The sequence below is a fragment of the Ricinus communis genome, chromosome 10 (assembly GCF_019578655.1).
Source record: "Ricinus communis isolate WT05 ecotype wild-type chromosome 10, ASM1957865v1, whole genome shotgun sequence".
NCBI classification, from domain to species: domain Eukaryota; kingdom Viridiplantae; phylum Streptophyta; class Magnoliopsida; order Malpighiales; family Euphorbiaceae; genus Ricinus; species Ricinus communis.
The window spans coordinates 20727047-20742750 of NC_063265.1; the positions used below are offsets into that span (position 1 = coordinate 20727047).

The 15704-nt window shown below is 26.5% G+C and overlaps 1 long non-coding RNA gene across 4 annotated transcripts; it reads right to left on the reverse strand.

Annotated features, from left to right (window-relative positions):
* Positions 1–246: 246 nt before the first annotated feature.
* Positions 247–3152, reverse strand: LOC8272731. Of its 4 annotated transcripts, none has more exons than XR_007217622.1 (4): positions 3088–3152; positions 1639–2054; positions 852–1332; positions 247–756 (listed from the first exon to the last, which is right to left on the reverse strand). It is a non-coding gene; the product is annotated as an uncharacterized LOC8272731 (long non-coding RNA). The 4 variants fall into 4 exon arrangements; XR_007217623.1 differs by lacking the exon at positions 3088–3152 and having other exon boundaries at positions 1639–1758; positions 1947–2604; XR_007217621.1 differs by lacking the exon at positions 3088–3152 and having other exon boundaries at positions 852–964; positions 1114–1332; positions 1639–2593.
* Positions 3153–15704: the final 12552 nt, after the last annotated feature.

The following is a 15704-nucleotide window of genomic DNA, read 5'->3' on the forward strand; positions in this document are numbered from 1 at the left end:
AGGTATAAATATAAAGTTATTAGTTCAAATATTTGCATAGAAATCCTAAAATTAAAAGAAAAAGACGTTATGGACTGGGTCAGACGAAATTAATAGACTCGAGCTAGGGAAAACAACAATCAAATGGGCTTTGTGAATGGCGGCAAAAGCCATTGGATATAAAATAATGGCCATACTTTTGATCAGTTGCTCATTTATTAACTTATTAATCAAATTTGACTGAGATATCAATAAAAAAAGGTAATATATAAAAAAATTATATTATAAATTAGAAATTATTTATTATAGTCAAAGAATTAAAAGAAATCTAATATACGGGTCGGCAATCAACTGATCCTAGTCATCTTGTTGCTGCTAAGTTGGGGCAGAGAAAGATGTATCGGGCGTCAAGAACTTCATGAGGAGCTCTTGGATGAGCTGTCGAACCTCTATACGGATACCAGAAGTCACCTCCTCCTACTCCTGGTGGCAGACGAGTCTATCCTTATCTATTGTAGACTGCACCTGCTACTGCACAGTCTCCATGTCTCGTGTCTCCAAATGATTTGGGACATTTATTGTATATGACTTTGTAGTAGAACTGCAGGATGATCCATGGTTGAAGAAAAATGATGCCTTAGCACCCTTGCTATAGACGCCATGCTTTTTATCACCGCCTGCCACCTGAAGGAATAACCCCGTAGTGTCCACCTTTAGTGGCTCTGTAGATCCCTCAGAAGTAGGAAAAGCGACCTCTACTAGTTGATGATACTGATCCTGAAAATAAAAAGAAAAATAAACATTAGAAATAATATAATTTAGAGAAAAAAATTGTATACATATATAGATTGAAATCGTCATTTTAGTCTTACAGCGACATCTTGAGAGCACCAATCGACGTATTGACAACCATCATCTAGTGTCTGCCATATGCGCAAGGCCTCAAACAGCTCAACAGGGTTGGCTTCTGACCTATCTTATGTGCCTGATGATACATTTAAAAAGTAGTAATATAACACTTAAAATGCTAATAAGTCTATTTAATTCAATTTAAGTTGATAATGTACCATCCTCCTAGCTTGCTCAACTATAGAGATTGAACCCGCCTATAGAATAATGATCCTTATCCCTCACCTTTAGTCTTGATGCACCAATCCCTAGAGGCAGCAACATGCTTCTTCTAAAATTGCTCAGAGGACTACTAAGCCATCCAGCTACTCCACACCTTCTCTTAGACCTTATCCAATTTTTACCCTTGGTCCTCCGCTTGTAAAGTCTGTCATCGGGTGCCAGTCTATGCGTACCACCTCTAATACACCGTGATATTGAGTGGAGGATCCCAATACAGACCTTCTATAATTTTAAAAAATTAAAAAAAGTTAAATCAATAATTTAAATATATGAGAATTAAAATAGTTAACAATAAATAATTTAACTTGAACTCGTCCTACTAGAAGGCAAGAAAGTCATCTAATGCGCTCTTCTAATCATGTCCACTCGGATGTAAATACAGAAGAAAACTTTAGATTATGGTGGATGAAGCAGCATGTGACTGGATAAACTAGCCACTACACTAAAAGTTAAGAAATTTAACAAATTAAAGCAACACAGTAAATAAATTATAGAAGTAAATCCTATATTGTTATAACATAAAAGCACCTTGCTAGATCAATCTTGAGGAGCAATGGCCCATGTCCAGTCACCTGTACCACGCGATGATGTCTCTAGAAGCTATAGGCGTGGGGGTGGTTGAGTAGCAGTTACAAATGTCTCTAGAAGCTGTGGGGGTGGTTGAGTAGCAGCTACAAATGTCTCCAGAAGCTGTGGGGGTGGTGGAGTATCAACTAGAGCTATCAACAGAGGAGCTGATGGGGATATAATAAATGATGGTGGTAGAGTAGCAGCCAGAGCTGTCGCTCAAGGCGTTGGTAGTGATAAAGTAGATGCTAAAGTTGATGTCACCATACCAGGTAGCAATGGTGGCTGTCGTCACCTATATCTAACACAGGCTGGACTACCGGTGGTCTGCCTTCGGATCGCTCAATCTCATTATCACCGGTAGAACCTCTAGCCATCTATAAAATTACGTTAAGATTTTAAATATTTATTTTCACATGGAATGCTAACGTAATCTTTATTAAAATTATGAAACCACATAGTGCTAAGTTAATCTATATATACTTTTTTTGAAATTGAAGCGATAAAATGCTATAGTAATTTTCACTGAAATTTATTTCTCCTAATAATTGACTTAAACTCCATATAAAAATGGTTCCATATTTCTGCAGAAAACAAATTTCTAATATACAAATTGACTCGGGCCACCAAACTACATATTTTTACCCGAGGCCAAATATTTTAACAGAGATTAGATTTATCAAATAAAATTCATTTTATACATTAATATTAATTAAATTTACATAATTAAAGTGCCTACTATATTTATTTACCTAATATGCTTTTCATATTTTAAAAAATATAGCAACTTAGATTATAAAAATACATCAAATTTAAAAAAAAAAAATACAACAAATTAGATTTAAAAAATACACCAACTTCTAAGGATTACACATCTATAACAAATAATATATTTACTAATTATATTAAAAAATATAAAAACACATAAGAAAATACATCAAATTATTTTAAAAGAATTACATCAAATTTTAAGAAAATATAACAAATTCTAAGTATTACACATATACAATAAATAATATATTTACTAATTATATTAAAATTTATAAAAACACATAAAAGAATACATCAATTTTCTAAAAAAGAATTACTTCAAAACTAAAAATAATACAGCAAATTCTAAGGAGTACACATATATAACAAATTGTATATATAATAATTATATTAAAAATATAAAAACACATAAAATGTACATCAAATTGTTTTTAAAAAAATTACATCAATTTTTTTTAAAAGATATAGCAATTAGATTTTAAAAAACTATAACAGATTCTAAGCATTACACGTATATAACAAATAATATATTTACTAATTATATTAAAAATAATGCATAAAGAAAATACTTCAAATTTTTGTAAAGAAAATACAACAATAAAAAAATGAAAAAATTAACAAACTATCAATTAAAAATACCTCTAAAAGCTTTTAAATTTTCCCTCTTCTTCTTCTACTTTTTTTTTTTTCTTCTTCTTCTTCTTTTCTTTCTTTTTATTCTTTTTTGAAAATTGAGAAATAATGTTAAAGAAATAAAATAAATGAAAATAAATTGAAAAGAATGAGGCTATCGCTTCTTGTTCTTCTTCTTCTTCGTTTGCAAACTCTTCCTTCTTCCTCATGAAGCTTGAAAGAGAGAGGTTACAAAGAGGGGGAACAAGTTAGAGTTTAAGGGATTAGGAATTTATAACATTTAGGGATTTGATTTGAGAAAAGGAAATAGGGAGGAGATGACACTACTCTAAAAATTTTGTTCCAGTTTAGGGACTGACCAGTGACCGATTTAGTTCGTTACTAACTGAAATTTAATAAAATATAACATTTCATACAGTTAATTTGCAACAGATTAGTGCCAGAAACAAATCCATCGCAAATTTTAAATCTATAACAAAAACTTACCATTTTGGCGATGATTACGTTTTTGTTGCTATCCATAGCAAATTCCTTACTATGTTTGTTGTTATTTAGTGATGCTAAAATTTGTGACGGAAATAGCGACTGATATTATCCGTAGCTAATTTCCATTGTTGATCCGATACCATATCGTTGCTATTTTTTTATCCATTTTCTTTCTTTTTGCCCGTCTCTAATCTATTTCCATTCCATCACTATTAGAGACGCATTAAATCCATCGTTAATATTCCGTTGCTAGACTGCCAAATTCTAATAACAAGCAGTGGGCCAAATGAAATAGGGATGGAATATTATTAGTTGATTCCTATTTTTCTTCACAAGTATTGAGTGTGTTTGTCATGTTGGCAAAAATAAGAGGACCATATCAAAGTCCAAGTTACGTAATTTCATGGACAATTTAAAGCAACAAAATAAAAGACACATGGAAATGTAAAAGGAATTTTCAGCATGAAAGTGTGCCTATGTTGTAGCATTTCCACCCTCCCCCAAGTCACTATAATGCACCAAGTCAAATGGGTTCTTTTAATCAACTTTAAATTTAATGTCGTTGCTCCCACATATTCAATAGCTTCTGACTTTGTGAAAGGTTTCAGGCTTAATTAATCGAAACGATTCAATATTTTTTATGAATGTGCTTCGTGATTTAGTTATTATATAAATTTATCAAATTGGCAATAGAAAAATTTATTATCTATTGATATAAGTGTCATAATAATAATAAAAAAACTGTTAATTACTAATCTGAATTCTTTTGGATTTTTTTTTCATGATAAATAAAGCCTATATTTGCTCACTCCAATATCCCACAAATTCATATACTGCATGGCAATAAATAAATTAATAAATTACTCTGTTGTCTGGCACCATAGTAAGAATGGCTATTACAATGTCAAGACAAGATATAAGGAATTCATGTGCCAAACCAGGTGCAAGGGGATTGAAAAAAAGCCTTTGGTATTTGAAAGTACCACCAAAAGTATAAATAAATAAATAAATAAAAAAGAAAAAAGAATTCTTATGGAGAGAGCATGTAGAGACTATCTTCCAACTAGATCAAATCTCCAACAGAAAGGTATCTTCGCCTCTAATCTAAGTATGCTTTGTGACTCAGTTGTGGAATGCAACAAACATTTGTTTGTGTCTTGCCCGTTTGCTACTTCTTGTTGGAGCAAAGTTGACGAATGTGACTGAGCTGCTGCAAATGTTTTTTGAAAGTTCTTGTCGAGAGATTTTTCATTATCTTAGCCAACCGAGATGCGTTTGATGTTTCTGTTAGGACTGTCTGTCTAAGAAGTCAGATGGCCAAGACCACCTTATAGTCAGTTGATGCTGCTATGGGTACTCTCTTGTCCAACTTATTTTGTGGGTTAATGGTTTGGAACGGGTCTCCAAACTGCATTCACATCTTCCTTTATAAAGATGTTTTGGTTTAATGATATTTCATTCAAAAAATTTCTTGAAAAATTAAATCAAGATTTTAATTCACCATAGGAAAAAGAAAAAAGAAGAAAATATTTGGGTATTGGTATATTTCAAAGAGCCCCTAACGTGATGTGTTGTCGTAGAGGGTGAAAGCATTGATGCTTACTCTGGCATGGCACCAAGGTCTCTCTTTTGTTGATGAATTGTTTTTGTCTTTGTGGGGTTTAATTATTGCCACGCGTTCCTTCTTCGTTATTTCCTTGTTTGTTTTGTCAAGCCGACCAAATTATTTCGAAAATAATATTTTATATATAAAAAGAAACCTAATCACGAAAAGTAAATTTATAAATAAACAAATTCCAACTTTGCAACTATCCTCATGAATAAATTTCACACACGACAGAGTCATTCACGCCACTTCCACTAAAAAAAACACAGGAAAATTAAATAATAAGCAAATTCCAATTTTCTGACTGTTCTAAAGAACAATTTTGACATATGATAGCCATTCACAGCCACTTTCATTTGAAGCTTTTTCCATTGTTCTTTTCTTTTTAATTCTTATTTAGGACTTGCAATTGGAATCTAATTCAATTCTTCATAATATTTCTTTTTGGATATTCAATGAGTTTGCTCAAATATTCTGCTCAATTCGATTTTCAGATTGTACCAAAATTGTGTAATCTCATATTTGGCCACAAAAATATTGTTGTTTCACTAGAAGTTAATTTGAAAGGAAAAATAATTATAAATATGGGAAATTTGAAATGAAGTGATTAATATTTCAGAATCTCATAATTAATTATTAAAATTAAAAAAAATTATATATAAAAATCTTATCAGCATATATCCAAAAATATATATTATATATTACAATATATAAAACTGCAAAGGAAACTAAAAAACGGATAAATTAACTTATACGGCCTTAATAGATTTTTATTTAATTATGTTAATTTAGTTATTTGCTAATTCAATGATAAAAATTATTAATAGTTTACTAAGTGCACGTTTAATTCTAATATTTCAATCCTATTAGACTTTTCAATCATTAAATGTAATTGGGTTTAATCATCAAAATTTTAAAACAGAAAATGTAATTTATTGACAGTATCTGGTTGGACTAGTCACAATTTAAAAATATTCTTATAAAAATCTAACCACAGCTTCAGTTTATATAAAAATTAAGAAACTAAGGGATTAGCAAGCACTAATTATTATTTTTATATGCTATAAATATTTATTTTATATTTTTATTTTAAATCATATTAGTTTAATTAAAATATCAAAATATATAATTAGGTTGAATAAAATTAGATTGAGTACTATTAGAGTCAAATTATAAATGCGTCAAATTATAAATTATAATTACTTTAAATGGTAAAAATATTTATTTTAAGATTGAGAGATTTTGAATTTGAGTAATCTCTTTCATATTAAGTAAATTTTTATTTTTACAGTAAATAAAAAATAACTATTTTTATTATATATTTTACAAATCGTTAGATATTTCATAAATTAAAATTATTCACGTATCAATAGAGAATTAGTATATAATAATATAAGTTAGATGCATCCTAAAAACTAAAACTATTACGTTAATATGAATGTAAGTGAATTCCTTTAATTCGATAATTTTATCAATGATGAATTATTATTTTTTTTATAAAAATTATAGATATTTCATTCATTAGAAAATAAAAAGTATAACTTAATCAATAATAAAAATAAAAAATATTATAATTAAAAAGTGTAAAAGAAAAATCTTACTTGAATAGTAAAAATTTATATCTATATCTTTCAATTCCGTTAACATAACTCTTTTAATTTGTAACTCGTCGATCTGTGTGCTTCACTCAACTATTATTTTAAATCACAGATTGATTGATTGTGAGAATATTAATTAAAAATTCTTATTAATAATATTGCACTTTCATAAAATTCCATAAATGCATCAATAAAAAAATATTCAAATCTCACAAAGGATATAATCAAAATCTCCAAAAAAAATCAAAATCTTTACAAAAAAATAAAAAATTTGATAATGAAAAAATAAAAAGATCTTAATAATAATAAAGAAAAAAATTAAATTTAAGAGATTTATATTTATTAATCAAAATAGAAATATATAAATAAAAAAATATTGTTGATTTAAAAATAATAATTTTTTTAAATTGATATGGTGGTTAAAAAGAATATTTTAATAAAAATAATTAAGAGAAAAAAAGAGAATAGAGAAACTACCAGAACCATTTTAATCGGAATGATTCAGCATGTGGGTAAAGCTAATTCAAATATCATCTCAACTTTATCTTTCCGATTACTGTAGAAGAAAAAGAGAAATCCCAATTACGTGAAATGTTCATTCGAGTAACATCATATCGAAATGACAATACGATAAAGTCCAATTCATATTGCAAAAAGACAAAACGAAATAAGTTAAGAAGAAAAGGAGTGGATAACAAGAAGTCAAAAACATCAATTTTTAATTATTTTTTTAAGACTTGTCGAATCTTAGTCTATGTATCATAATACATTACAACACTAAATAATTTATGTAAATCAATATTAATAATATTAAAATATTTATATAATAATATTTTATATAAAAATAATTTTTTAAAATTTTTTTATTAAATTATAACGAATTTTTTATTTTAGAGTTTATGATTTATTTTTTTTTATTTTAGTATTATGTGAATGTGACTGTTAGTAAATAACGGTCAAATTGTGCAATATTGTTAAGAAATTTTAAAATCGCATGCAATAGTTGTTATTCTTTCAACTGCCACGTCAACACTTGCTAATGGTGTTATACAATTTAGCTGTTATTTACTAACATTCATATTTATTATATATCAAATAAAAAAAATAAACCACATATGTCCTAAAGTGAAAATACGTTAAATTGTTTACTTAATTTTTTTCTAATTTTAATAAGAAAATAAAATTTTAATTTTTATCAGTTATAAATAGAAATAAACTTTTTATTATAATAAATTATAAATATTTTAAATTCCATCTTAAGAAAATATTCTTTTATATAGTAATATTTATATATATAATTTAAAATAATATATTATGTTATATTTTATTTTACTGTAGTATTATTTTATCTCATCAATTTTATTTATATGATATGACAATATATTTACATATCTTATCTCTGATTTCTATTATTTTGCTAACAAGATTAAATATTAATTTAAAAAATAATTTTAATACTCAAATCTCTATTAAATCATAACTTTCTCATAATTATAAATTTTATTTAGTCTCAATTGTATAATTATAGAGACGTTTTAGTGTAGTTAAATTTATAATATACACATAATAAAAAGTAAAATAATTATCAAATTCAAAATAAAAATAAATATCTTTAGTATTACAATTTGAAATGATGCTTGAAATAGAATATTTACTCAAACTCTAGTTTTTTATTTTTTTATAAAAGAATATCGACAGATTTAACTTCATTTAATATTTTAATTAAATTAATAATTTAAGTAGAAATAATTATATGATATTAAAATAATAATTAATACATGCTAATATATTTTTAATTTTTAATAATAATAAGTCTTACTATAAATAAATAAAAAACTCAATCAATTATGAATATAAACACTGTAAATAATATGTTATCAATGAATATGATATAGAACAAAAAAGTAGCTTTGGGGACTTTTATTTGACACTTTGTCTTTTTCCAAATGAATTATTAAGGCGGATAGAATGAAGTTGGGGAAAGTGGTCCTGACTGTAGACTGTAGAGTAGTCCGATGATGCCCACTTTCCCACTAAGTTTGGAAGATTATTAGAGAGATGGTTGGGTTGGGGCTGTCCGGACCCGGCCAAAGCACCTCTGTTTTTTTTTTTTTTTTAAATTTAATTTATGGGTATCACTATCAATCCTAAGCTGTATTACTATTGATTCTGTGAATTCTATTATGGATTCTTTATGAGGAAAAATCAAAGTATAGATTAGAGTCCAGCTGTATCTGGTGTGCTTATTCGCATGTCTGTCTGTTTTCAACTCCAGACTTTCCGTGTTGCTCCCTGCGTGCCGCTACTCCTCTCAGTCGGCGCTTGTTATTGTAAGCACCGCCCAACTTGTCCAAATTTGCTTCTGCTCTACTTTCTACCTCTTTGTTTGTTGCTGGGAATCACTGCTAATTTTTGGCTTCAACTTTAATTTTATGACAATAATATATATATATATATATATATATATATATATATTATTGATTATTTTTAATAAAATAAAAATAAAAAAATAAAATATTGAAGCATAGAGCAAAAAAGAAAACAATTAATGTAATTTAATTAAATGGCTTCGATTAAAATGAATAAAAACAAAAAGAATTAATTAAATTATAGAAAGAAACACAAAATTTATTAATAAACTTAAAATAAATAAAAAAATAAATAAATATATCAAATAAATGGTCAAGCTTAAATCAAGATTTTGTAATATAGCAAAAATATCATATAAAACTCATTCATCAATTAAAATATTAATAAAAGTACATATAAAATTCAAAATTTACAAAGTTCTCATTATTAAACTTATGAAAAAAAATTACTTTTTATTAATTAATATTTATAAAAATCGTAGCAAATATTATTTTTTAGTGGTCCTGTATGGCAAGCTGGGGCTTTAAAAATTAAACTAAAATTGAAAAAAAAAAAACAAATCATATTATTTGTTGATTTTTTTCTTTTGTTAATGAACTTTGTTGTCACAATTGTCAATCTAGTGTAGTAGCTAGGAGGCGCTAGCTCCTTCAAAGTGAATCAAATAGTAATTTCTACCCTTGCTAAAAAATAAGATGTGAAAGTGTTGCCTTCCTTTCTAAAGATCCACCTTCTTCTCTATTGGATGACTTTGAGGTCCTAAACTTTAAGGCTTTGCGAGCCAGCGCGATTCGGTCTCTGGGTGGTACCAATGAAGTGAAATAGCATCTCGAAAATACAGTCACAACCAAAGGTAGTAAATTTTATGTGGCGTGCTATCTCAGACTCCCTCCCTACGCAACAAAATAGAATAAAAGGAAAATGACTAATAGTCATCTTTGCCCAATTTGCATGTCTGAGGTGGAATTAATTGAACATACCATCTTCTTTTGCAACCTCGTACAAGCTACCTGGTTTGGGAGTGAATAAAGGTATAGGCCTGATGTGAGAGGCTTTATCTCTTTTCAATACTGGTGGAGTGAGGCATTGGATAAATTAGGCAAGTTTGGGAATGGTAGATCCCTAGCTCAAATTACGAACGTTTGTTGGTCAATTTGGAAGCCAAAAATGCGTGGGATTTTTAGGGAAGTGTCCCTGAGCGAGAGTCGACCTTAAAATTTATTCTTTGGCTCAAAAATGACTTTGAGGTCCTAAACTTTAAGGCTTTGCGAGCCGGCGGGATTCGGTCTATGAGTGGTACCAGCAGATGTGTAGCTCCGAGAGCCCCCTTTTTGAAAGCCAACTGTAATGGCTCCTGGAAACGCCCTTTCTGAAGGTGGCATAGCAGTGGTGGTCCATAATTGGCATGGCAACCTCATTGATGGAAGGGTTAAGAAGGCCTAGTGTCTCTCTCCAATGGCGATTGAATGTTTGGCTATTTGAGAAGCCCTATACCTTCTCGGTGAAATGGGAGCTACAAAGGTCATCATTGAATCAGATTCTTAGTCAGCTATTGATTTGTGTAAAGTCCCTGAGATCTCGTTGCTTGTGGGAGGTCTCAGCTACTATTCAAGATGTTAGGTCTTTGTCCTCCTTTGAATTTTGTTTTTTTCTTTGAGCATGTAGGTAGACAAGTAAATTATGTGGCTGACTCGGCTTGTAAAATCTTCTCATCTGTGTCCATCTTTTGTAATTGGATGGTTAATCCCCTTCCTCTTTTGTCTCTTTTTTTTTGCTGATGCCCATTCCTGCACAGCTTATAATGAGCAGTTTAAAAAAATAATAAGTACTTCTAAAATTATGGGTCATAGATGAGTGCCTTAGCTGCCTAAGCTAAGGACTAACCATGTTAAACTATATCATTCTTATTGACATTTATAAAATTTATGCCTCATTTTCTATAAAAATAATAAATTTTATTTAGATAGTAATTAAAAAATTCTAAAAAATTAATCAATTATCAACTGCTAAACTTTATAAAATTTATTAAATGAATAACAAAAAAAATTAATTCAAGGAGATTTTTCTAAAAATATCAATAAACTGAATTTTGGGCTATTTCATGTCATAAATAAATTCGAACACCCAAGTTATTTACTTAGATTTACACCCATACCATTTCTAATACATGTATGGGGCAGGCTTGGACACATTGAGTACACCGTATACATGTATCTTAAAACTTTACTAAAAGTGACATTCAGTTTCTAACATTTTTAACGTCATAACTACAAGTTAGTTTACCTCTTTCGTTTGTAAAATGATTATATTAAATATTTGTGAGGATATAGTCTAAGCCACGCATAAACTTGTTAAATTTGCCATTGATATTTATTTCTTGAAAAAGCTTAATAATGAAATGCATAAAGAAGAAAAGGAAAGGCTGGCAGGGATCCACTGGAAGGGCATTTGGCAAGTGAAGGGTAGACCACAAATTGAGTTGAGGGTGAGGGAGTGCAGTAATGTAGCCGACAGGATGGCCGAATGACTTTCCTCCAGGGTGCCACAAGTTCCAAGATCCTCCACTCATGCCATTTTGCAATTCCCCTCGTTGCTGCTTCGAATTGCTATAATCTAGACCCTCTTATTTTGTGTAAGTGAAAGAGAAAAAAATATAAAATACATATTCATGAAATTTATATCAATTTAATCTATTAAATATTTATTTTTTATTTTTTGATATTTAAATACTCTTAATTTTATTTTTAATAAAATTTAAATATTTTCGTATAATACACGCGAACATATTGAATATATTAAATAAAAAAATATATTAAAAAATATTAAAATATTATTAAAAATAAATTTAAATATTTTTTAAATTAAATTAAAAGTTAAAGTATTTAAACTGAAAATACATAAATATACATGTGACTAAAAAAATATAAACGTATATATTTATGAGAAAAAATTAAAAAAAAATTGTAAAAGTAACATTTTATGGTTTATGAAAAATGGATTTTACATTTTAAAATATATATAAAAAGTTTTGAAAAGAAAGAATAAAAATAGTTTAACGGATATAAAAGAATAAACAAACATATAAAATAAAAACAATAACAAGCACCTTTTTTACTTTTCTTTCTTCTCCTTTCTGTGTCAATTTCTTGTTAGTTTTCTTTCTTCAAAATTGTTGTACTGAAGGTAAGGTTTCTATTAGAAGAAGCTTACATATTAATATTCATGGCAAAAGCCATGTTCCAAAATAATTCTGTGTTAGGTGTACCAAAAGGATCAGCCAATGATTAAATGATCAACTACCATATATATTTCTTCATCATTATTGACATTTGCCTTTTACCATTTCTCTATATTTGATTCACAAGTATCAATCTGATATACTAATATGATATTCAATTCATATAAAAGAAATTTTGAGATTTAGTTCCATTCAATATTATCCCTTTATTGTTGTTACCTCAAAGAATTTAACTGTTTTTTATTTTATTATTTTTTAATTCAAAGTTAACTAATAGCAAAGAATGCCCGATGAGGATAATAGTTAATGCAATTAAGGGTATTCGTGATTATAATTTTTTATTTTGAATAGTATTATTTATATAATAAAAAATATTTTAAATAAAATTTAAATATAAAAAGTGAAAAATTTAAGATTAAAAAATTGATCTGTAATTTAAAATTGTTACTAAATGAATAGTGCAGATAATTAAGTTGTAAATTATAAAAAATTTGTTAATGCGATTGAAGAATATGAATATAAGTTTTTATTATTCAAAGTGAGATTTTATTTTTTTACTTTATGGTTGTAGTGTTCTTATTTTTATGATTGATTATAATTTTTATCTCACAATCAATGAAAAAAATCATAATTTCTACAGAAAAACTAAAATTATTAATACAAAAACAGAATTATAAATACCATCCATAAAAATTTGTACTCCATTACTTAAATTAAATTAAAAATAAAATTTGACTCATCAAATTGGAAATAAATAATTTATTGAGTATTATTCTATAAAATGACTTTATAATAAAAAATATATATATCTATACTGCTTTTTTTAATAAATAAAAGGTGTTTTGGGTTTTTATAGAGTGTGGCATTGCTTTTAGAAAGTAAAAAAGTTGCTACGGGTAAAAAAAAAACAAAAGCAGTTTGAAAAATGTTTGATTATAAAGTAAAACAGAATTTTGAAATCCCAAAACTATGGTGTGGAAAAGCCACTGAAAACTAACTTTTCTGAGAATTCACTTTTAATTTTGATGGACAGCTATTTTATTAAATAATTATTATAATCTATTGCTAATATATAAACTGAAAATTATATTTTTTACCAAATACGCTAAATAAAAGTCAGAGAGATGATGAATATAATTTATAGTTTAATATTAAGTAAGAATTAATGTTATTAAATAACTCATACTTAATATTTTGTTTTATTATCATTATTTTAATATTTTTAAATTGAATTAACTAATTTTATATAATTGATATTAATATTTATAAAAATTATTAAATGTTTTATTTTTATAAATATTTGTCCATTTTAATTAAATACTTGCTAAATGTATTTTTTTTTACTTAACAGAAAATTTTTATTTTATTACCAATCATTGAAACAGTTTTTCAGATCAGTGCTTTCTCTGATTAGTATTTGCAAATATAGCAACAACAGTAATGGCCATTATGCAGAGTTAGTAACCTTTCTAAGCCATTGGATCAATCGATATCAATGGTTGAAACAGAGCAAGTGGATACCCACTAAATTACATGCTGATATTATATTATACAATCAAAACTTATAGAATGTATTTACTACTCTTATTATAAAAAGTCATCTTATAAATATAAAATGAAAAATTGGTTTGACTTTATATATTTATGAGCAAATCTTATTTTGATTATGATAAATTCATTGGAAGGTTTTGTCGATTTTAATTGATATTTTTAATTTTGATTTTCTATTGGTAAGATTAAAATTAAAAGAAATATTTTTATTTAATTTCAAATTTTAAAGCCAATGAACAAAGGCTACGTTTTGACCTATCATTTGAAGGAAAAAGTTGCAATTTTTCCCTTAATATCTGAAAGAAAAAACCCTAGTTACTAATTAAATTGTGAACTCTATACTTTTTAATAATTTTATTTAATTATTTTAAAATAAATATCTATATTTTAATTTATTTTTAAAAATACTTATTGATAACAATTTTTAAAATTTTACAGTGAAAAAAATAACGTGACAAGTCAATTATGCTTACTAACATAAAAATTACTGAGTTAAAAAAAATTATTGTATTTAGATGTAAAATATATAAAAGAATGCATATATATAAAAATTTTAATGGTCATATTTAAATCTATAATAAACTATTTTTGTTGCTTCATAATTATTATTCTCTTAATAAACACAGTCAACTTTCTATATTATTCTTTTTACTGTGAAACTTTAAAATTTTTCATTAATTTGAAAATAAACTAAAAATAATATTTATTCTTAAAACTTTAAAATAATTAAATAAAATTATTAAAAATATAAAATATAAAATTTAATTTATAATTAAGCCAAAAAAAATTAACATCTAAATTAGTGTAAAGTATATCTTTTTTGTATAACAGAAAAATTAACAACCTTAACTAAAGAAGAAAAGATAATGTAGTACAAATTCTAAAAAAAGACCAACTTCCAGAGTAATTAAATAAAAAAGATAAATAAAAAATTCTTGCTTAGGCCAAATAGATGATCGATATATATTTATTAATTTTAAATAAAAGAATATATATTAATTATTTTAATATACAATCATTTAATATTAAAATATGAAATACTCATACATACATATCATTTTTCTATTACTTATGATGTATACATCAAATCTAGATAAAAATTTAAAAAATTCTTTAGATTACTGTAATTTTCTCAACTTGAAAAGAAAATATAAAAAATTAAGTATACATCCAACTCCAAGTATATATATATATATATATATATATATATATATATATAAATATATCACCAAATAGTCAACCAACTTGAAAAAGTTTGTACATCAATTGTCACAGTCATTACAAGGGGTTGATTGTGAAACAAATTTCTAAATATATATGAATACATATTATATATTTGAATTATTTCTTATTTTATAGATTTTCTAATAGAATGCAACAAAATCCATAATTTATCACTAAAATTATATTATATTATGTTATTGAACTCCTAAATTATGAAGATCGGTGGTCTTCATAATTAAATAAATGATTGTGGAACATACATATATTCTTTATTCTTCTTTATTTCTCTTTTTATCTTTTTCTCTTCCCTAACCCATTTTTTAACTTCTTAAGAAAAATATTAAATAAATATACAGATACATAGGAATCCAAAGTGCATACCTTAGGGTTCATTTGAGTCTTATAATATATTAAAATAAAATTAATTTTAATGTCCACATTATTAGTGGGACAGTATATGTATATTAAAAATTCTCACTTACATACTTTTTATACCATAAATGGAGAGCTCTCTAATCAATCGTTAACGCTCCTAAGAGGAGAGCGATCA